This window comes from Eupeodes corollae, chromosome 1 (assembly GCF_945859685.1).
Source record: "Eupeodes corollae chromosome 1, idEupCoro1.1, whole genome shotgun sequence".
Taxonomy (NCBI): domain Eukaryota; kingdom Metazoa; phylum Arthropoda; class Insecta; order Diptera; family Syrphidae; genus Eupeodes; species Eupeodes corollae.
The window spans coordinates 31,425,733-31,448,717 of NC_079147.1; the positions used below are offsets into that span (position 1 = coordinate 31,425,733).

The window sequence follows — 22,985 nt, forward strand, 5'->3', positions numbered from 1 at the left end:
TTCAGGCTGGTCGATTTCGCTGCGGGGCGAGACGTTCTGGTAGCTAGTACGCAGTTCACGCATCTCAATATCCACAAGGGGACATGGAAATCTCCTGATCAATCAACCGTCAACCAGATTGACCACATTGCGATCGACGCACGACACTTCTCCAGTATCCAGGATATCCGAACATTCCGAGAGGCCAACATTGACTCGGACCACTACCTCGTTGTAGCCAAGGTACGGCTACGGATATCGCGATCCAAGACAAAACAAAGAAGTACTGTGAGAAGATTTGATGTTAGACGGCTACAATCGCAAGAGACTGCCATGTCCTTTTCCGATCGAGTCTCTAATAACCTCTTAAGGAGTCCTATGCTGCTTGCATTAAGCATTGAAAACCAGTGGCAACATTGACTTGCAGCCATCAGAGATGCAGCCTCTGAAGTGCTAGGATTCACACGGCTACCACAGCGAAACCCCTGGTTCGACGACGAATGCCGGCAAGCTCACGCAGCGAAACAAGAGGCATACAAAATGGCGCTGCACAAAAGGACTAGAGCTGCTCGCGAGCTCTACGAGCAAAAGAGGAGAGAGGAACACCAGATTCTTAGATGGAAAAAAAGAGAGCATGAGAAGCGCGCGATCGAGGAGATAGAGGGATGTCACAACAGAAATGAGGTTCGTAAATTTTAGCAAAAGGTAAAAAAAACCTCCCAAGGGTACCAGCCACGAACCGAAGCCTGTAAAGACGATCAGGGGAACATCGTAGTAGAACCGCAGTCCATGCTGAGAATATGGAAAGATCACTTCTCCAAATTATACAACGGCGATGACGAACCGAATTCCGCTGTAAAGGAGATAGAACCACTCAACCTCGGCGACACAGATCAACAATTCCGCCTACCCGACCTTAACGAAGTGAAGATAGCTATATCTAAACTTATGTCAAACAAAGCTGCTGGAGCTGATGGAATCGCTGCTGAACTATTCAAAGCAGCAGGCGATGACTTGGTACGGAGCATGAACCAACTCATCTGCAAAATATGGTCGGAAGAAAGCATTCCCGATGAGTGGAATCTCAGCATAGTGTGCCCGATACATAAGGAAGGAGACCCTCTAAACTGCGCTTACTACAGAGGCATCAGTGTCCTTAACATTGCGTATAATTCGTCTGCCGTATTATGTGAACGTCTGAACCCATTCGTCAACAACCTGATTGGTCCTTATCAGTGTGGCTCCAGACCAAGAAAGTCCACTATCGACCAAATATTTACACTACGGCAGATCTTGGAAAAAACCCAGGAGCTTCAAATCGATACCCACCATCTCTTTATCGATTTTAAAGCCGCGTATGACAGCATCTATAGGGAAGAGCTCTACCGAGCAATGTCTAGTTTTGGCATCCCTGTCAAACTTATCCGTTTGTGCAGAATGACGATGGAGAATGCACGCTGCTCTATCAAGGTCGGAAAAGATCTTACCGATGCATTTGATGTCAAAAAAGGTTTTAGACAAGGCGATGCACTGTCATGCGACTTCTTCAACATCGTTCTGGAAAGAATTGTGCAAAACTCAACCGTAAACACTAGAGGCACAATCTTCCAAAGATCCATCCAATTACTCGGATACGCAGATGATATTGACATAATTGGAAGATCAAAGCGTGATGTCAGTGGAGCGTTTTTGAGCATTGCGACGGAAGCGAAGAAGATGGGTTTAGTGGTCAATGAGGGCAAGACCAAGTATATGCTGTCATCAAAAAAGGACACTGAACGACGACGTCTTGGACAAAACGTCACCATGGACAGCTATAACTTTGAGGTAGTTAAGGACTTTGTCTACCTAGGCACCGCTATTAATGCAGACAACGACACCAGCGCTGAAATCAAACGAAGAATAACTCTTGCAAATCGCTGCTTCTTTGGACTTAGAAGGCAATTGAGAAGTAAAGTCCTCTCTCGAGCATGTAAAATCACCATCTATAAGACACTCATCATCCCGGTTCTCATTTATGGCGCTGAGGCCTGGACCCTGTCAAAGAAAGATGAGAGCGTCTTAGGATGCTTCGAGAGAAAAATTCTTCGGGTGATTTTCGGTCCCGTACGCATAGATGGAGAATGGAGTAGAAGAAATAACGACAAACTGTACGGGCTGTATAGCGACACTGATTTAGTTAGCAGAATTAAAGTCCAACGGCTTAGATGGCTAGGTCATGTAGAGCGGATGGACATCAACGCTCTAGCCCGGAAGGTCTTCGAATCCAATCCCGAGTGACGGTGCAGTAGAGGAAGACCGCGACTCAGGTGGCGCACGCAGGTGGGAGAGGACCTCAACCAACTTGGCGTGCGAAACTGGAGACAGCTAGCTAGGGACCGAGCTGGCTGGAGACGCTTGTTGGTTGAGGCCCAGGTCCACCCCGGACTGTAGCGCCACCTTAAGTAAGTAAGTAAGTAAGATATTCAATTTTTACCAGTTTTGAGTAATGTTTTTTTTAGATTTTTATTTTTTATAAAAAAAACTGTCAATTCGATTTTTTTTCAAAATTTTATCAAATGTCAAAAATATTATTCTTCGTTGCACAAAATTGTTTTGAAGATGGAATCATATTTTAGTCTTAAAATTTTGGAGGTGAAGCATTTTTTTTTCAGTTTTTTCGATTTATAAAAAAACCGTTAAATGGAATTTTTCCAATAAATACACTTGTTTGGTATCACATTACAGTTTATAATATAAAATTTAATTTAAGTCTCTAGCGTTTTTGGTTCGTAAGATATTGAGGGTTAACCAAAATATTCACCTTTTTTCCAAACTGCTATGGTAAAAAAACCACCCACGCAATTGTCTTGAGAGCCCTTTCTGCTTTATTATCTGTATAAGAAAATTTATTTGAAATCGATATCTCTTCTGGTTCTTGAAAGAAAAAACGTCGCGAACGTACGGATGTACGGACGTACGAACGTGCGAACGTACGTACACGCGCACGCACAGACATCTTTTTAAAAATCTTTTATTTCGAAAAATTGACAAATCAGACCCATTACAATAACTTCCAATGGGAAGTTAATAGATATCCTCACTGAAGGTAACATTTCAATTTGAATCTAGATCATTTTGATTAATTTCAAAGACCCAATCACCAAAGATACTAATTAGTTGCTAGTTATCGAGTTCTAGTTTTTTCCTGGATTTAAAAAAGCATTCAAAACAAAGTATTAAAAAATACTTTGTTATGAAGGTTTCAAAAGGCTTTGTTGCAAACATCGACGAGAAATCAGCAAATATGAATATTCGTCTAAACTGCGAGCTACCACAAGAACATTTTTCAAATAATTTTATGCGAGGATCAAAATTCTCCACCAGTTGGATTATTGCTAAATGAGATGTTGATTCACATCGACCCACAAGTATAATGGTTTTGCGAAGTTTGACTGCAAATTCTTATTGTTTGAAGTAAATTTTAACGAGTGTCATTCTGTTAATAAAGACCCTCACTTGCCTTCTGTACGTGCAGCAGAATTTTGGGAGGAAGACACATTATGTGGATGTACACAGCCATTGTTAGGCCCTTACGCATGTTTGGTATGGTGGCCAGCCCTTGAAGTTACATGTGGACTACATACACTGCAGCCCTAGAGATATTTTTCTTTCTATAATATGAGCTCTAATGTGACAGTTTACAAAGAGAAACAAGTAGCTGGAATATAATTCGCGTATCTGGGCCAGTGCCCTTATAGATTCTTTCTTAAATCGCACGTCGAGAATGTGGAATGCTTTGTTCAAATCTGTTTTCACTCTAATGTTCAGAACTTTAAGACCAATGTGTACTGGGGTCTCCTCTTAAATCCTATTTTCCTAACGCTCGCACTGTGTTTAAATAGAAACATATAAAAGGTACTAGTAACCCCTTGAGTAAATGTCAATTATATACAAAAAAAAGTAGAACAGCATTTAAATTGAACATTTATTAGTAAGATTATTTTCAGCAAATGGCCTTAAGTCTAGTATAGTGTACCTTATAACTCGAAAAGGGTCTATTGACATAGACATTGGCGCTCAAACAGACTTAACTTAAGCGCAGTAACAAAAATCCTCACTATCGAAGACATGGAAGACAGAAAACAAGATCATGAAAACAAATTATGTATCAATAAAGCTGTCTGATTAATGCAAGAGTCTTTAAAGCAGAAGTACCGATTGCTTCTGAAGGCGATAAATATATTTATTCTCATAATTTGGAAAACAACAAGTTTTTTATTGACAGCAAAGCAGCAATCAAGGCCATATCTGTCACTGCCACTCGTAAAACAATATTAAAGGGAGCTTCGTAACTTAGCAAAACCAACACGGTTACCTTCCGTTAGATTTCAGCAGGCCGTGACATTGACGGAAATGAAAAGGCAGACAAGTTGGACAACACCGAAAGTAAATGAATTAATTCAACAAAGTTTCATTGAAGTTACAAACAGCAAGCTCCTGAAACTTGTAGGGATTCAAGGAATTTATGGCCGAATATTTCCAAAGGTATACAATAAAATTCCTTTTGCAGCTATGCAGACCTCAGTTGTTCTTATTAGTAGGCATCCTAACGGGTGACAACTCATTGGGTACCGACAATATCAGCTCATACGATTTATGTGTGTAGAGACAGTGAAGTCGAGGAGATGGAGGGAGATATTTTCCACAGCCAAGCCAATTGAAGAATGACAATATTGATATATTTTTTCGGAGTCCTATGCGACGTCTCGTATTTGCCACCTAGAGACTTTCTGAAATTTTCCCAGGAATAATATTTGTTCAGGGAGGCACCCTCAACATAAATCTTCATCAACCTTCCTATACCTTGCACAAAACTTACCCTTTATATTATTCGGCTTCTCAGATGCATCACTCCGCCGGCAGTATATCCTTACCTGATATACCATTATTAACTTTACTCGTCTACCGCAACAAATATTTACAAAAAATCGAGTGGAACAGGTTAGAATCGTGATCTTTTTATTTTTCAATACCGTAATGGTTTAAAAGAATTAAATGTTTTGCTCGATCAAATTAAAACCTTAACTTTATAATCATATCAATATTGAACCGGTAATTTACAGAAAATGTATATAATTATCAGGATAGTGCTTTTGTTTAATAAGTAACTAGAGGGTGATTTTTTAGGTATTATCCTTTTGGCAGCACTGGTTTTAACAGCTGATGAATGTTTCGTGGTTTGCTTCACTGTCAAACATCTTCAGTTTTGTCTATAATTTAACCATGAATCGTCTTACAAACGAACAACGCTTGCAAATTATTCAATTTTATTACCAAAATGCTTGGTCTGCTAAGAAAGTTCATTGCAAGATTCTTCCATATTCATTGAGTTCAGCAAGCTCATTTTTGGCTCAATGGGTATGTAAATAAGCAGAATTGTCGATTTTTGAGTGAATATCAGCCAGACGCATTGCAAGAGCTACCAATGCATCCAGAAAAAGTAACATTTCAGTGTGGTTTATGGGCTGGTGGCATCATTGGACCGTACTACTTCAAAGATGATGTGAATCGTTTCACGTTCGGGACCGGTCAATTTGCCGCCTAGATCATGCGATTTAACGCCTTTAGACTACCCGTAACGTGATGGTTAGTGCGTTGGCCTGTCATGCAAGGGGTCTTGGGTTCAATCCCTGCTTGTGCCACCTAACTTATTTCACGGGTACTACCTCTTGCCATTAATTGACAAATCCTCCAGGAGTAATTCTTGTCATGAATCCGTTCGGATTCGGCATATAATCTGTAGGTCCCTTCCATCCCTGACAACATTACTCGCGCACAGGAATGATTGAGAGTTGTAAGTCACTGGGCACTGGTTCTTCATGGACTGTTGCGCCACCTTATTTATTTATACACTATTTTTGTGAGGCTATGCTAAAGCTCATATCTTGACGCATTGAAAGACAACATTTATGCGTGAGATACCAGCCTAAATGTTGGAAAGAGTATGCCAAAATTGGACTAAGCGGATGGACCATTTGAGGCGCAGTCAAGGTCAAGATTTGCATGAAATAATCTATAAACATTAAATTATAAGGACCGTACTATCGAATTCTGAATTTGATGTGTTATTTTTTTTGAAAAACTTTCCTATAGCTTCTAAAACTTCACCCTTTATTACTCGCTGATTAATCGTCGGTAAAAGGTGAAAGCATTGTTTTTAATGCAAATTTTGGTATAAAATGGCAATACCGAAGATTTATAACTTGAAAACTGCGTTCAAAATTTGTTTCAAGCTCCATACAACAATTTTAGTGATATAAAGAGTTCTTAAAAATTACTAACAATTTCTTAAACTTTAGTGCTGTATAAGAAAAATAAAAAAAGATAAAGTTAGTATGTATAAAATAATAAATTTTTGTTGGTATTAATTTGTATATTTTAACTTAAAATTTGTTTTTGTTTTAAGAAATGATTCCTCAAACTAATTTTTAAAGTATTAAGTTCCTTGTAAGGGTTTAGCAAACAGTATGTATTTTTTATTATTAAAAGATTGTAATCAAATTTTAATTGAAACCTTGAAAATAATCCATCCATTTCTAAATGTTGTTTTTCTAATCTATTGCGTTTCTATTTCATTTCAGAACTTAAACACATTCATTTGGTCCTAAAAGGTAAGCAGCAATCACCTTATATTAAATTTTTAGTTAATCATTTAGGTAAAATGTCATTTATAAATTGTCAGAAGGCTTAAAGATTAAACGAACTTATAGCTTAACTATGAAAATTTTACTATAAATTCCAAAATGAAATGTTAATTTTATTATTGCCCATCATATTTACAATTATATTTTCTAGGTTCAATAATCTTTTCAATTTCGTTTTTATTTTAAAGACAAACAAGGTTTTATACAAATGAGTTGCCAAAATGTTGACTTAAAATTCACAAACCCTAATTTTGTATGCCTACTAAATGTTTACTTAGGTCTTAGAACTATATGCGTGGGAATAACTCTCAAAAGATTTAAATTCATAAATGGTTTTATTATTGTTTTTCTTTTCAATCAGTATTTTGAATATTAAAAAAATAAATACAAGTAAGTTTGGTTTATGGCACTTATGGTCAATTGGTCAAAAAACGAAACAACTTTACATAATTTCACTTTTTTCGATGAGTTGTCATTTTGTATATGTAAGAAATTATTGAAGTTTCTATGTGGGTAGATCGCTAGAAAAGAAAACAAAAGTATAAAATTCAAATAAATTGAATAAAGGCAAAATGTTATGCTGTTATATTAATTTTACAGCAGTAAAATAAAAAATATTAAATTTAGCATATCAAATCTCTGTGTGTAAACTGTGCGGCAGCTTACCAAATGTATATCTAAATACCGAAAATAAAAATCTATCTATCTATCTTAAATTAAGTTAATTATTTGGTTCCTTGTATAAATGCTCTCAGATATTAATTAGAAACATGCATGTTTTATATAAATATTAAAATATTTAAATATTAGAATATTTCAATTCCTAAAAATCTATTTGTGTCAACTTAACATCAATAGTTCCCTAATTTAGTTGAGTTTGATTATCTAGTTGGTACTCTCGTTAAAATGTAACTCAAGACGATATATTATAAGTACAATCAAGTTAATTTGATAATATTTTAGAAACTAAAAATGTTAAAGTTCAACATTGGACAGAATTATAGTTTATGCTGATGAAAATTATTTTGAATTCAACACTTTTGATCCAATTTTTCGAATTAGGTTAGGTAAGGTTGAACACCTAGGCCAGTAGTTGGCCAATTGTGATACTAAATTAATCTTTTTCTTTCAACGAAACCAATTGGAGTTCCTTATGAAGCTTAAAAGACTATAATTATATTAGTGTGTTTGAGATCATCAAGATCGTTATAGAAGAATTCTCCAAGGTGGAATTTTCCTTTTTGAGCTGGAGCAGGGCTGAGACACAGGAGACAAATAACTGTTTCTTCCTCTTCCTCGTCCATTCAGATTCTGTGAAAGTCATTTGAGAATACGTCTTGCTTTTGGTGTTCTTATCTATTACTTAATGTCCACTTGTGACATCGATTATCGAGGTGAATATAACCTGCCTAAAGATATCAAGCACCTTGAGCGCCTTAAATTATAGAATAGGCCAGATTTTTCCTGTGTCCAAAGAGGTGGTGATAGTATTTCACCTAATGTTAGTTTTCTTTATAGCGCCTTGTCTTGCGAAAAGCTTACACGTAGCGGTTGATATGCCAGCGTTAGCCAATCTTTGTAGAATAGGTAGTACCATACAATTTTAGATGAATACGTCTGCTGTACAACTTAATGGAATGTCTCTATATCTCGGCACTCGGCAGTGAATGTATAACTGCTTTGCCATCTCCATTAGAGATCATCCCCAGTTCTAGACTACTTTAGAATTTGTAGAGACAGAGCCCAAAGGTTTTATTTTTTTTATGTTTAAAAATTCCGAATTGCAGATGCTGATATCAGGTTTTCTTTAAGCCGGGAATAGGCTTCTCTTATCGCAATAAGTTCTGCCCAATGAGTGGGAAATGGAATGAGAGACTCAATTTAAGTCAGTCAGAGTACACGCACCAACCAGTTAAATAATTTTTGTTCCATTTGCATAGAAGTTAATTGGCTTGTCTTAATGCTTAATCCTCCTAGAAAGAACTGTCAGGTAAATGTCTAGAAGTGTAGTTGGGGGATAGAGAAATCTGTGTGCTTTGGAATTGATTCTAAATAATTGAGGCGAATAGTAGGACATGCAGGTTTGTTTTTACTGAGTATAGCTAAAGGAGTCAGAGTGAGTAAGCTATGCAGTACCGCACTTTCCTCAGTTTACAGCGGCTTACACCTTTGTGATAGGAAATGGTGGGAACCACGATAACATACCTATAATGTAAATATCTTGGGACCAAATATTGGTATTGACTTCGGGATTGTTTCCAAGTTCCAGATCTCTCCACTCTCATCAAACATTTTTTCGGTTAGATAATAATTTTTAAGGAGCAAGCTATTCTATGTCTGATATTTTTAATTACAATATTTAAGGGTACGGCAGGAAGTGTTTTTTTTTGTACGGAAACATAACTTTAGATTGCAATAATTCAAGTACTAATGTATGCTTCGATGTCGTTAATATGAATTTTTCTCTTTGTAGTTGTAAAACAAAACTCAAAATTATTTCCAAAATATTATGCTACTTCTATTTTGTTTAGTTTGTGCGCAGTTTGATTATCAAAAAGATCAATAATCTCAAAATTTACAAGGTTCTTAACAACATTATAGTAATTCCTAATGCAATCACTTAATAATTATGCCCAAATATTTCTTATAACAATTTTTAAAAATTATACATGTGTGGGAATAATATTTTAATAAATTTACTTCAAAATTTTATGATTAATAAATGAAACTTAATGTCAATTTATTCTCTTCAATTGCATGTCACATCGTTAAGTTTCTTATTAATTCTTATTAATTCGAAAATGTAGGTAGATTTCTAGAAAAACAATATTTATAAAAATATGTACTTATATGGAATAGCAATCAATTTTGTTTATAAGAAATTGTAAGTATAAGGTAGAAAAATAGCAAAATATGACTCTAATCTTCAGTCGAGACGGTTTTAATTTGCTTAAAACCAATTTTTTTTTTAAACATATGTATTTTTACTGTCTAATGTCGTAAATACTGTTGGGGTTAATGTTCTTAGTCAAGGTTTTCCAATATGTATTTAAAATATTTAAAATGATGGCCATTTTTTAAAAAATAAAGTAAAAACAGATTCTTAAAATTGTTTGGGTCATTATTTTTTCTTCAGACAACATTAAAATATAAATGAATATATTGGAAAATTTCATTTACAAACCCTTAACACTCTTTACTAAATAAAACATTTTATTTTTCTGAAATAAGTACCAATAAACTAAATAAAATTGCATTGCCAAAAAATTATTTGTTTAATAGAAAATAAGTCAATCTATGGAATGTTCGAAATTTTAAATTAAATGTTTAAAAATAGAAAACTGAACCAAATATTACGCTACGCCATCCATAGGGTGCCCTGTAGTTTAATTTCATTTATTTATTTATTCGTGATATCTAAAAAACTATATCTTATAAGATATTAGTGAACTAATTTTACAAAATTTAGCGGACAAAAAGAATTTTTAAGATCTTTAAGGATGCCCTTTCGAAGCTTAACATTCTAAAACTAGCCAGTGCAGGACATTAGCAGAGAAAGTAAATCACAGGTTTTATTTCATGTTGTGGCCTCCACAGCTACGGCAGTGAGTATTGGGAGGGACTTTCTGTATTCTCTCTCATCGGGCAATGTCCAATACATATTTCAGTGACCATGGCTATATCATGACAGGGTCTCCATAAAAGTATGATAGAACAGTTTTTGTTATAGGTGGGTCATATCTTACTTAGTATCGAACATCCGTTAGAGTTATCTGCGGTTGGATTCTGTCAAAAAAATTGAAGAAACTTTGCCCTTCATTGCTCCAAGAGAAATATTTACCCTCTCCGTAAATAAGCTTTGAAAGGCTGACTCTTGCTGGGCCAACTCATCAGCCCGTTATTTTTCATCGATGCTACTATGAGCTGTAACCCAAAAATGGGTGAAGGCGGTTGATAGCCATAGCAGCCGACTGGCTGTAAGTGCAGATAGTAGTGTTTCTGGTTTTGCTTTGAGTTTGACTTAAGTATTTTGCTTGCATGCTTCTTTGATTGCTAGTAGTTTCGCTTAAAATACATTGGTACATTGTGGTAGCCAAAAAGGCTTAGAGACATTTAATGACTCAGAGAAGACTCCCAACCCAACTCCACACTACATATTTGACACAACAGTAAAGATAGTGGTATCAAAGTGTTTCGTAACAATGCCATACACCTTATCCCTCCTGGCAGGAAAGATGACTTTAAAATCTTTACGGAGGTTCAAGGTAGGGGTACAGTAATCGGTGTCTGTTACAAAAATACAAGCTATAATCAGATCGTTGGTGTTGCGATGCCCATAGGATCTGTAAAACCAACAGTTAGATTCTTTAAGCCTTAGTGGTATGCACGATACTAAATATTTAATGTGTAGGTCTAATGATAGGATATCATTTGGGCCATCTATTGACCAGGATCGAAGGGCCCTGCAGTGCCTACTCAAACTATTCTTCGACCCTTCTTAAGTTTCTCAATGTTGTATTCCTCATTATGCGCAGCCAACCACACAATTGATCTATATATTGCAAAAAAGGTCTAACAAAGGCTGTGTACGTCCCCAAAATAATAGTCGATTAAAGGCGCTACTTTCTTCAAAAAGATTTTCAACAGGCGTTAAGGGTAATGCAGGGCTTTCTGTAATGTTTTACTTTTCAGTTTAGTTTGGGGTCTAAAAAAGGACTCCTAGGTACTCGTATTCTGTTTTGGAGGATAAAGACAGGATTTGACCTTTCAGTTGGGGATGGATGAAGGCAGATATTTTAGTTTTGGTTGTAAAGATCCTCAGTGCAAATATGCTTTTTCTTTCCAAACATTATTTAAACCAAATCACCAACAAAAGAAACCGACTTTACTCCACAACATTTTAACTGCATGAGGAGAAAGAAGAGCGCCGTGGGGTGTTCTTCTATTCACATGTTTGGAAGAGATTGTGTTACCTAACGAAGCTTAAATCCTTATTCATTTAGCACAGAAATTATACATTGTATAAAATCCTTTATCTTGAAGTGAGTAAGTGATTCGTTAATCGATTTAGTAAAGCCGTTACACACTCTACGTCTAGAAAGATAGCATGAGTAAATTCTTTTTCAAACTCATTTATTTTAAACTCCAATGACATTCTTTTATTTACTTTTCTTTTTAAGGTGCCAATTATAGCTATCATTGGTTTTCATCATTGAAAATAAACATTGGAATTATTTTGACAGGTCGTTTATAGCTATCCTTAAAAATGTCTGTCATTGAAAAAAAATTTCCTGATTGAAATCCGTCTACAAATTTTTACTGACAGAAATCTGTCATCGGAATTGTGTGAAATCGGAACCCAAATCATTGGAACGATTCGTTTCATTTTTGAATATAAAAGCATCAGCTGTTTGAATTTCCATTTCGAAAATAGAAAAAGAGGCTGGGATGCGACCCACACTGATAACTTCGCATCCCGTCTGTCGATTTGTCTTGCTTAAAAGTTTGTCTGTATGTATTTTTACCAAATTTGCGCACTATTTTTTTTGTAGATTTTATTTTTTTATGAAAAAAACGGACTTTTGGATTTTTATATAAAAATTACTGAATATTGAAAACAATATTTTCTGTGAAATAAAATAAGTTTGAAGCCAATATTTTTTAATTTTTGAAAAGCTATTTGAGCCGAAAGTAAATTTTTACGAAGTTTTAGTAGGTATTGTTTTCTTTTAGAGTTTTATTTTTTGTAAAAAAACTGTCGATTCGAATTTTTTAAAAATTTTACCAAATGTTGATAACAATATTTCTTATAAGATAAAATTAGCTTGAAGCCAATATTTAAAATTTTTGAAGAGATATTTGAGTCGAAAATCAATTTTTACCAACTTTTATACATTTTTTTCAGGTTTTTATTTTTTGTAAAAAAACTGTCAATTCGATTTTTCTCAAAATTTTATCAGATGTCAAAAACATTATTCCTCGTTGCACAAAATTGTTTTAGAGATGAAATCATATTTCAGTCGTAAAATTTTGGAGGTTACAAATTTTTTTTTTTAGTTTTTTTGATTTATAAAAAAAAAACCGTTTTATTGATTTTTTTTTAAAAATATACCTGTTTTGTATCACGTTGCAATATATTATATAAAATTTAATTCAAGTTTCTAGCGTTTTTGGTTCGTAAGATAATTAGGGTTAACAAAAATTTTCACCTTATTTTTAAACTGCTATGGGAAAAAAAACCACCCACGCAATTTTCTTGAGAACCCTTTCTGCATCTTTCTGCCTTATTATCTGTATAACAAAATTTATTTGAAGTCGATATCTCTTCTGGTTCTTGAGCTATGGAGTACGAAAAAAACGTCGCGAACGTACGGACGTACGGACGTACAAACGTACGTACACACGCACGCACAGGCATCTTTCTAAAAATCTTTTATTTCGAGTCTAGGGACCTTGAAACGTCGAGAAATGTCAAAATTTTCAATTTGACAAATCGGACCCATTACAATAATTTCCTATGGGAAGTTAAAAATACATTTTTAGAGAAAAATAAATGAGTTATTGCACTTTTTGTCCAAAACAAAATTCTTTGTGTGATTTCCGATCAATCAGTATATAATTTTAATTTCAAATCAAAGTGAAAAAACTTTTAATATAAATTCAAACAATGTTCCCTGATAGATTTCAATGATAGCTATAACTGGCGCCTAAGATAGTAAAAATATGAAATTTATTAACTTCCCATAGGAAGTTATTGTAATGGGTCCGATTTGTCAAATTGAAAATTTTGACATTTCTCGACGTTTCAAGGTCCCTAGACTCGAAATAAAAGATTTTTAGAAAGATGCCTGTGCGTGCGTGTGTACGTACGTTTGTACGTGCGTACGTCCGTACGTCCGTACGTCCGTACGTTCGCGACGTTTTTTTCGTACTCCATAGCTCAAGAACCAGAAGAGATATCGACTTCAAATAAATTTTGTTATACAGATAATAAGGCAGAAAGATGCAGAAAGGGTTCTCAAGAAAATTGCGTGGGTGGTTTTTTTTCCCATAGCAGTTTAAAAATAAGGTGAAAATTTTTGTTAACCCTAATTATCTTACGAACCAAAAACGCTAGAAACTTGAATTAAATTTTATATAATATATTGCAACGTGATACAAAACAGGTATATTTTTAAAAAAAAATCAATAAAACGGTTTTTTTTTTATAAATCAAAAAAACTAAAAAAAAAAAATTTGTAACCTCCAAAATTTTACGACTGAAATATGATTTCATCTCTAAAACAATTTTGTGCAACGAGGAATAATGTTTTTGACATCTGATAAAATTTTGAGAAAAATCGAATTGACAGTTTTTTTACAAAAAATAAAAACCTGAAAAAAAATGTATAAAAGTTGGTAAAAATTGATTTTCGACTCAAATATCTCTTCAAAAATTTTAAATATTGGCTTCAAGCTAATTTTATCTTATAAGAAATATTGTTATCAACATTTGGTAAAATTTTTAAAAAATTCGAATCGACAGTTTTTTTACAAAAAATAAAACTCTAAAAGAAAACAATACCTACTAAAACTTCGTAAAAATTTACTTTCGGCTCAAATAGCTTTTCAAAAATTAAAAAATATTGGCTTCAAACTTATTTTATTTCACAGAAAATATTGTTTTCAATATTCAGTAATTTTTATATAAAAATCCAAAAGTCCGTTTTTTCATAAAAAAATAAACTCTACAAAAAATAGTACGCAAATTTGGTTAAAATTGATACGACTACATACAGGCAAACTTTTAAGCAAGACAAATCGACAGACGGGATGGGAAGTTATCAGTGTGGGTCGCATCCCAGCCTCTTTTTTTGTAAAGGTTTTGTGTATTTATGATTTTTCTGATTTTTATATTAAGTTTGCTCGAAAAAAGAATCTGGTATGACAAACTTTTGTTTCAAATTTTAATTTGTACTTTTACTTTTTGTAAAGCTTTACCCAAAGGACGTACTTTCAAAACAAAAACTATTACTACAACAATATAATAAATTCAACTCAGACGTTGTTGCTTGTTTTTAAAACAGTTTACTTTGTTATTTTTGTATTTTTTTATGTATTATTAACTTGTTTCTATCCATTGTTTTGAATTGATTAAAACACACCCCTTAATTCTAGTTAATTTACTAGTTTTTTATTCCGATTGTTTGATTCTCCTTCATTTTAACTCAATTAAAAAACTTAACTTTACCTTGCACAACATATTTGTTTTAATTCGAATATAATTTTCTACTATAGTTAATCTTTTACCCCCCACAAGTTTTGCCAAAATACACATTAAAAAACAAATCAATTATTTAAAATAACTAACGGAATTTATTCCATTATAAATATAAAAAGTAATAGAATATGATTTGATTTCTCAAAAATTCACGCATTGCATTCTAAACTAAAAAAAAAACATAAACTAACAACTTTTTTAATTAACTAATAGTAGCACGTTCCAAAGTGTTGAGGAATCAAAATAAAAATTACCCGTTATATTATTATTATTTAATAATACATAGCCAATTTCGTGTAAGTAACTTGGCGTCTATTTGCGCATTATTAAGACGATTGCACCGCCACCGCGGTAGCTGTGAGCAATTGTGGCGGACGGTGGCAAGTATCGGCAATGGAAAAGAATTACAGCAATATTCCGTTTAATCAAAAAAAAAAACTATCGCGTGTCAAACTTGTCGACAATAAATAGATAATAAAAGTATATTTAGTGCCAGTGCTGTGTAAAAGTTTTATTTTACTCATAGTTTTGTTAAAGATCGTGAAATTTTTGAGAATTGGGGTCGGATTGAATTTAAACAGCTCAACAAATTTTCAATCATACACCAATTTCAAAAATCTTCTTCAATATACTAAAAAAGAATACTATAACCCTGCTCTTAGACCTTAAATCGAAGAGGGTCACTATGACGTATACGTAATATTCCTTAACAAATTTTATTTACATTTCTTTCTTAAAAAGATACATCGAATCTGTTTCTCATTTATGCAAGTAATAAGAAAAGTATATTATGCACCTGACTGTAGATCTTTGTCTACTACATAGATGTACATCTAGATGAACATCGACGGGTTTAACTTACATAAGAACTTGCTTTGGATTTGATCTCCATCTTGAGCTATTATTGGTGCGAGATGGTGAATGGATATTTAGATAGACACCATAATATTGTCAAATGCTGACTAAGCAAATGTCTATGCGCTGTCTTGCTTAGTCAGTAGTGGCTTGCAGAAGCTAAGTCAAGTCGTGCAATGTCTTGACTACAAGTCGAGAGAGGTACGGCGATTTATCCGTTTCGAATATTTATGACAAAACCGCACCATGTGTGTCCGCAGAGTTAGATTTTTCTTCGAATTAAAAAGATTATGAAATGATAGAGGTAACTTCATTAATTTTGCCATCATCAACATCATCATCATGATAATGTGCAGTGTGGTCATGACGTCAGAGGAAAGAAAAAATAAAAGAAATAAATGATTGCCAAGTTTTCTTCTTCTTGGAATCGAGACCAAATGGTATGGATATGGATTTCTGTTTCATTTAGCAGGTGTTTTTTCTGCAACTGAAGAGAAAATTGTAATTAAAATTATGTTTTTATTTTCTTCTTTTTAAGAGAGGAAATTAAGAGAAAATTATTTACGTGATCTTATGACTAATGACTTGTGTGTAATTTAAACAAATAGTTTCAAATTTGTTTCAAATTTCAAGCAATGTTTCTGACTAATTGGTGTTTCAAGAAATAACAATTATTAATTTTATTTTTACTTTCCCGCCAAAAAATACTTATAGTGTAACCTTTTAACTACTTTCCTTACAACAATAGTACTACACTTCGAATAATCTAGTACAATTTTCGCACAAATTCTCTTAATATTGATTGTTGCTTTTCTTTGCTTAGTTTACTCATCATCACAGAAAAATAAGTAAAAACTCTGTAATTTGGTTATGCGCAGATATAATCAATCTGAGATACATATTTGTACAAAAATGACACCAGATATAAAGTATATACGAGTAAGGTAAGGTATACGAAGCGGATATGAGCTAAGAGAGTTTATATCTAATCTACCTATATTCAGAGGTATGTTGAGGTATTGAGGTATTATTCAACATCTTTTGGATCTTTATGCCTCAATCGTTTTTATTGGAATTGTTGGAATATAATGAAAGTTTTGGGCATAAGATAGGTATTGTTTGTTTTTTCGAAAACAAGATTTAAAAGAGGGTGTGAGTCGGTAATATTTGGAGAGCTCGGACAAGATAACTTTGTGATTTTGGTGCATTGAATGTACATGATTATCTGCAATGACTTGACTTATCAATAACTGTGAAACAATAAATAAACATACTTAAATAAAAATGTGATGACTTAAACAATGTCTTGGTGTATGAAGGAAGTTAGCTTAAAAATTATTTTGTAAAATTGCTTGTAATTGCAATATGAATTTACCTCCTTTTAAAAATAAATAAACCACGACTTCCCCACAAATAAGTATTGCTCACAAGAAAGTTATGTGAAGATTTCTTTAATATGAGCTAGGTCCCTGTTTTATAGAATCTTTATGTTCCTTGTTCCGGAAAGACGGTATTTGATTGAGACAAAATGTTAGATCCTACGCCAGTTTATTTTTTTGTATGGTTTAGACGATGTAGTGAAATAAAGCAAAGTAAAAGATGACAAATTTTTATGAATTGACCTTATTTCACTTTTCTAAAGTGTATTAAAGCCAATTTCCAACAGTTGGTCTTATTACACTAAACAAAAGTGAAATAAAACAAAATTGTTTTTATTTCACTTTCAACAGTATGGTTTACCATCAATGCAAATAAACCTTTCCTTACACTTAAACCTTGTAGCTACCCCAAATAATATAGTGTTTCAAAGCTGAGGGTTGCATACCTTTACATACCTCACTGTAAAAAGAGGCTGAAGTGCGACCCACACTGATTACTTCCCATCCCGTTCGTTAATTTGTCTTGCTTAAAAGTTTGTAGGGTTGGGTTAAAAAAGTTGTTAGTTGAATTATTCTAAACAAATTTTAAATTAACAACAATATTTTTCATATCAAGAAATAGTTTAGTTTGAAAATCTAGTTTTGTTAAAAAGATTTTTAGTCGAAAACAAATTTTTACCAATTTAAGTAGCATTTCTTTAATTTTACTAATTGGATGAATGAAATTAATTTGATAGATATCAAAAACCGAACATCAATTTTTACCAAATTTGGATACTATTTTTTGTAGGTTTTATTTTTGTATGAAAAAAACGGACTGTTGGATTTTTATAAAAAACTACTGAATATCAAAAACAATATTTTCCGTGAAAAAAAAGTTTGAAGACACTATTTTAATTTTTGAAAAGCTATTTGAGTCCGAAGTAAATTTTTACTAAGTAAGTTTAAGTATTGTTTTTTGTTAGGTTTTTATTTTTTGTAAAAAAAAATGTCCATTAGATTTTTTTTCAAAATTTAACTGAGTGGTGAAAACAATATATTTTAAAAGATAAAGTAGTTTCAAGCCAATACTCAAAGTTTTGAAAAGATATTTGAGAAAAATCAATTTTAAACAACTTTTGTTAAATTTTCTTTTAAGTTTTTATATTTTGTAAAAAAAACCATCAATTCGATTTTTCTCAAAATTTTAACGAATGTTGACAACAACATGTTTTAAAAGATAAAACTATCTTAAAGCCAATATCTCAAAGTTTTAAAAAGCTAGTTGAGTCGAAAATCAGTTTTTACCAACTTTTATGAATTTTTTTGTTTAGGTTTTTATTTTTTGTAAAAAAACTGTTGATATGATTTTTTTCAAAACTTTTCGAAATGTTGAAAAAAAATATTTCTTACATTTGAAATTAGTTGGAAGCCAACATCATAAATTTTTGAAAAGATATTTGAGTCTAAAATCAATTTTGTTTCAGTTTTTTCGATTTATAAAAAATCGTTATTCGCATTATTTCTTTTCAGAAAATATATTTGTTTGGTATTACGTTACAATATATTATATACAATTTTATTTAAGTCTTTAGCGTTTTTGTATCGTAAGATATTTAAGGTTAACCAAGATCATCACCTTTTTTAAAAACTGCTCTGGCAAAAAAACCACCCGAGCAATTTTCTTGAAAGCCCTTTCTGCATCTTTCTAATTTATTATATGTATAGCAAAATTTATTTGAAGTCGATATCTCTTCTGGTTCTTGAGCTTTGGATGACGAAAAACGTAGCGAACTAACGGTCGTACGTACACACGCACGCTCAGACATCTTTCTAAAAATCTTTTATTTCGACTCTAGCAACCTTGAAACGTCGAGAAACGTAAAAAATTTTAATTTGACAAATCGGACCCATTACAATAACTTAATATGGGAAGTTAAAAATTATTTGATATTATTTCTCAAAATAATTCAATATTATTTCCCTTTTTTGGAAGTGCAACGTGAAAATTCACATTATTTAACTTTTGTTAAGTTGAATAACACCTGTCTATGGTCTTATTTCAATTGGCTTTATTTCACGCTATGAGATTGGGTAACATCCCCGCCTTTTTTTTCAATTTCTCGTTGATATCTTACAACAGAACTTCATAATTACTAAGGTATTAGAACACATGTGCAATGTTGTAGAAAACTAAATTCTCTACAAAAAATATCAGATTATAATTTCCTTCTAGATTTACCTGATTTGGTACAAATTCTTACATAGTTTTAGAGAAAGTAAAATTATTGCATTTGATATAGTAAATTGATATAAAGTTAAGAATCAAGCTATTTTCTCAATAATTATCGTGAATTTGGTAATGATAAACCTCTTCTCAATTAAATTTGAACCTTAATTTAAATAGTTTTCAAGGGGTTCACTTCTGATATCCACAAAATAAATGCTGGTGTGCCACAGGGCTCCATTTTGTCTCCGACATTTGTTGTTAATTTTATAAATGATCTTTTGTAAGAAACTTCTAACCCACTAAACTGCTTCGCTGATGACAGTGACCCAAGTTTTTCATATTTGTTTTTAAATTCCTATAGTTACTCTTTAAATTTGGTCTTCCAAAGGCATTGTAAGCATTGAATTTAATGCTCTGAAAACTTAATAATGTCTAATGTCGCAAAAGCGTTACCCTCACCTAATGCCACTATCTAACGAGACTGAAAACTTTTCAGTTCTATTTATGTTCATCACAAACTATCTCTTGTGGAGTGAACACATATTTTACATCGCCAAAAATGATGATAAATGTTTCGATTTTCTCATACTACGCAGGTTTCTACCAATTCTGATCTGGCTATAAATTACAAGGCTTTTATTCGTCAGAAACTCAACTATAATTGACATATTTGGGTGGTGCCAATAATGTTCTTAAGACATAAAAATGATCAGCCACACCACCGCAAGATTTCATCACTATCTTTGTCTTCTTGTTATTTTTAAAAACTATAAAGATCGCCAGTTGCATTTCTCCCCTCAAGCAATTGATCCTTATTACTCGTACTTCTAGAATTTCTCATCAATTTAATCTTGAATTCAATTTCATATTTGCAGTTAAGTGTGGCAATTCAATCTTCAGCCGTACAACACGAATGTGGAAAACTCAATATAACCCACACATCACAATGTGCATTCATTCAAAACTAATGTTCGCAAGCATTTCGTTTCTTATTAATCCTAATTGTTTAAACTGGTGTTCAATCATTAAAAGGCGATTTATAATTTTTTTAGTGAGCGCATAAAGGGATCATTTTTAAATTCCCCTATCTTAAAAAATTAGTATCATCCAATAATAACATAAGAATTAGTCTAACGTAATTTAACTGAAAAATGAACTTAGTCACTAAAGATGAATATTTTGTTATAATCTGCGTTTGCTTACAAATTCTTAAAATAGTAAATAAAATAATCTTAGCTTGATGGATGTGTATACAAATTCAACTAAAGATAAAAAAGCACGCGTAAGTGTAGCCACATTATTAAAACTTATTGTCTCCTTTGAAAGAAAAAACTTAAATAAAAGTCGCAATTCTTACATCAAAATAACTTAATTTAAACAAATGATTTAACCTAAAAAAAACACATTGACATCTCAACTAATCAATTGATTCTAGTTATTCCCTAATTGTATGTTTTAAAAACATTAAACCTTGTGAAGTAGTCAAAGGGTTGAGATTTACATAAAATTTGAAATTCCTATGTAATGATTATTTTTCAGCTTAACTTGAACTTTTTAGTTCTTTTTTTAAACTTTGTTCATTGATACGACGAATGAATTAAAGTAGAAAATTATAAATGTACAAGTTTTATAAAGTCCTATAAGAGCTATGTTTTTTATTTAAAATGATTTTAGTTATAGTTTAGTATAGTTTTTGAAACTAAGTGCATGAAATTTTATTCCGAAGTGAAGGTAAGTAGTATTCTTAAATGAATTTCTGCACAAATTTCGATTTATTTTATAATAGACTTAAGTCAAAGGAAAGTAAATCTAATTTCACAAGCTTCCTTGATTATTATTAAATCAATTTGATAAAAATATAACAAGCTCTGAATTAATCATTTTTAATCTTTTGTTTAGTTTATCTAAGCATCCAGATGCTTGCTCATAATTAAATACTTTTTCTCATTTTTGTTTGCTGTATTTAAATTCAAACCTTCAATAGATAGTTACATACTCATTTTCATTATCTAATTCTTACAAAAAAATCACACAACTTCATGCTTCATACTCCATTCTTCAAAAAAAAGAAAAAAAAACCTATCTGATGACATAACGTACTTCCATAAGCAACAAAACCAAAATCCAAACCAACCTTCACACGTTTCTCTCTTTTTTTTCTGTGTTGATATTTTTTTCAATCATTTCACTTCAACTTCAACATTAACACCCAACCATACCAAAGATTTGATTTTTATTTTGTTAATTTCTACACCATACGCGAAATTGCGATGAAAATAAAGAAAGAAAAGATAATGCATACCACAAAAGATAACAAAAACAACAATGGGAAAAAAGATACAATCCTACCTACATATCCATCATATGATTTCAATTCATATCATTGCATGGTAAAATGTATCTTATAGATACGATACGAGTATCTGAGCATGAGAAAGGGGCATAGTAGTAGGATAGATATATTTTATTAGAGGTAGGTACACTTTAATAGGCACATCAACCCCCCTCTTATCAATAGTAATCACTTGGCTCAGTTCCAACTCAATCGCATGCTCCAACAAAAAACATAGTTAACCCAATAGGCAAACTTTTTAAGAGAAAATCTAGGTAAACAAGTTAAGAGTAAGATACAAAATTTATAGAGAGTGAAGAAGTTGTATTTTTCGTTTATTTTTCTTTTTCAAATTTTTGTGTCACTGTGGCAAATTGAATCGCACATGTTTTTCATATTACGAAATAGTATCAAAAATAAGAAAAAAGAAAATTCAAAAGAAATGGAAGAAAAAACTCCCCTTTTCGACGAAAGTTTGCAAATCGCTACCTTTTGCTCGCATATACGTATCTTATGAGTTTTAGGTCTGGGTTTAAACTTCAATGTTCATGGTTGTCGTTGCAGGATTTTGAAATCCGGCTGTTAGTGGAATATAATGATATTTTATCTGGAATCCAGTCGAATCAAAATAAGGTGCCTATCTGCCAAGAGTTTAAAATCAGTAACAGTAGAAGAGTTTAAATATTGAACTTAAATTTTTAAATAAATAAACTCTGGTTTTATTAAAGTTAAAATATGTATTATTATTATTATGTGAATTATTCATGATTGAAATGGTGTGTTCCGTTAATTACATTGGTTGACATAACTATGTTTTTATTCGGAAGCTCAAACAAACTAAAACCTAATGGTCTATGATGTCCTCAATTTGAATCTAACCTTTTATTTTGTTTATCACATCATTTTTTTTTTAAATAAGCCCCTTTGAAAAGGTTATAACAACAAAAAACGGTGTTTTTAAGGCCTTTTTTCACAATATGACGATTTTGAAAAGATCAAACCTTCCACGTACAATTTCAACCATTCTAATAACTTACTTAGTATTTGGAAAAAAGTATTGAGTCTTTATTTGACTCTTTATGAAATTTTGAACCAAAGTTGAATTTACTGTATTCTTAGTACAGAAAAATAAGTTTTGGAGTTGAGTTTAAGTGTTGATTTCGAAAGCCTTAAAAGTACCGTTTTAAAAATAACTGTTATAAATTATATATATATTAAAACTTAATTTAATAGAACTGTTAAGACAACAAATACGCTACAATCGCAATCTTTTTGCTATTTACTT

General features: G+C 32.3%; 1 protein-coding gene across 3 annotated transcripts in view; it reads left to right on the plus strand.

Moving 5' to 3' along the window:
- LOC129939780 (elongation of very long chain fatty acids protein AAEL008004) overlaps window positions 1-22,985 on the plus strand; it is a 168,722-nt gene that overhangs the window by 67,645 nt on the left and 78,092 nt on the right. For all 3 annotated transcript variants that reach the window (XM_056047921.1, XM_056047917.1, XM_056047918.1), the window contains one exon: window positions 6,603-6,632. The gene's annotated coding sequence lies outside the window, so the exon portion shown is untranslated. The remainder of the gene's footprint in view (window positions 1-6,602; window positions 6,633-22,985) is intronic.